Source organism: Homalodisca vitripennis, unplaced genomic scaffold (assembly GCF_021130785.1).
Source record: "Homalodisca vitripennis isolate AUS2020 unplaced genomic scaffold, UT_GWSS_2.1 ScUCBcl_1700;HRSCAF=5651, whole genome shotgun sequence".
Classification (NCBI taxonomy): Eukaryota; Metazoa; Arthropoda; class Insecta; order Hemiptera; family Cicadellidae; genus Homalodisca; species Homalodisca vitripennis.
In genome coordinates, this window is record NW_025777829.1 from 68,275 (window position 1) to 70,619 (window position 2,345).

Here is a 2,345-nt window from a genome sequence, read left to right on the forward strand (position 1 = left end):
AATTAAAATTTAAGCCATACCGTCTAACTGTACTCCAAGCGCTTCACGAGGATGATTATGATAGGCCATGTGAGACAATAATTATCCGCTCAAAGGCTGATGCAAATTTCTTGAGATCAATTTTATGGTGTAATGATGAGACGTGTTTCAAACTAAATGGACACGTTAATCGGCATAACTGCGTGTACTGGTCGGATATAAATCCTCATAACGTAATTCAAGCAGTACTCAATGTGCCTGATGTTATGGTATGGAGAAGTATTTCGAGTACTGCACTGATTGGTTCTTATTTTCTTCAAGGAAATGTTAACTCAGAAAGTTACTTACGGTTGCTGCAAGAGTTAGTAGTTCCCAAGCTCAGAAGCAATCCTGTTTTCAATATTAATTCGCTCATCTTTCAAACAAAATGGTGCTCCAGCACATTTTCGGCATCCAAGTTCGAGATTTTTTTTAAGTAACACATTTAATGAATGGATTGGTTCGCCGTGGTACAAAGGATTGCCCTGAGTGCTCGCCAGACCTGACCGCATGTGATCTTTCACTGTGTCTTCCTTTATTATAAAGGAGACTGAGTATGCTTCGAAAAAGCAAAATCTTGACGAACTCAGAAACCTAATTAGAACTGCTAAAAACATTTATTGCTACAAATTTGTGATTCTGTTCTCAGTCGTTGTATGAAGTGTATAAAAAATCAAGGTGGACGTTTCGAACAACAGCTATAACATTGTATGGTAATAAGTAAGTAATTTCATATACTGAATTTGTTTTCTTGCCGAAGTGTTTTATTCAGTTAACATAAAACGCTTTTAAATTTCTCTTCTGGGAAACTGACATATGCGCCACCCTGTATTTACAAATGGGATATTTTTATTTGGAACATACCAAAAACATTATAATTACACTATAGCATAACGTATCTACACAAGTAGAATCACTACTAAGGTAATCTATAAAAAAAATATGTAAAATTTCACTGTATGGTATAATGTGATCACGAAAACTGCTGAGATATTAATTATTTAATATAGCTCCTAACATTAACTAGCTAAAACTGTTTAAAAAAGTTGAAATAGTCTATACATCGTAATTAGTCTTAATTAATTAATTGTTATTTTATTTTGAATTTCCTGTTCGTTCTCCTTCTCCTCAATGTGATAAACGTGTGTTAAGAAGAAACGGATGCCACCGTGTATTCAAATACTTGCGTCGGAAATTGGAAATGTTTCAAACATCCTGATTCTGGGGCTCCCACGTTATCTGCAAAAACTTCCAACTTGAGTTATTGCGGAAGATATTATTACGTAAGGTAACTTTACCAATATTAGAGAACTTAACCCTGCCAGTTAATATTTTGCACAGTTTTATAGGTTTCACAACATATTAGTTTACAGTAATGAATTCAATCCAGCAGTTAAATGTAGACGTAGTACATAAAACCAAACATAACCAAGACGTTAATATTAGAGAACTTAACCCTGCCAGTTAATATTTTTGCACAGTTTTTATAGGTTTCACAACACATAGTTTACAGTAATGAATTCAATCCAGCAGTTAAATGTAGGACGTAGTACATAAAACCAAACATAACCAAGACGTTAATATTAGAGAACTTAACCCTGCCAGTTAATATTTTGCACAGTTTTATAGGTTTCACAAACACATAGTTTACAGTAATGAATTCAATCCAGCAGTTTAAATGTAGACGTAGTACATAAAACCAAACATAACCAAGACGTTTTGTTGCTATAATCTCAAAATGGTAGTACATATTTCTCTGTAACAGCAACTGTAGAATTACTTGAAGCCATTAACCATTGCCATTTCCCTGTCATTTAACCGTATAGATCGTGAAAGTAGAAGTACGAGTATAATAAAGTACTGTTGTTTCTGGGAATGTTATTTATTCATGTAAAAAATAATAATAATAATAGAACTGGAAATATTAAAGCCATTTTATTACTTATAAATGTTTTTAAAACCTATTCTTAATACTAATCAAGGCTGTAAAAACCAATTAAAAAAAAAACAACATACATTTTTAAAACTATTGATGTCGTAATGTATTATTTACTAATAACTTTTTAAAAATCAGTTATTTACCGAAAACCTCTTCCAAACTTTGTTACTGAAAAATTTACATTACGTAACTTTATTAAGTAAGCAAATTTTAATCTCAGCAAAAATTTCTAATATTAAGTTAAAGACGACTTGAAAATCTGCTTTCAAAGAGTATGGAATTATGTTCCTCTGTTTCATCTACTAATAAAACTTAAACCATCGTTTGCATTTTAGTCTATCTGGCTAGGGCTGGTTATTACGTTTGAAGCATAATTCTTTACAATTTT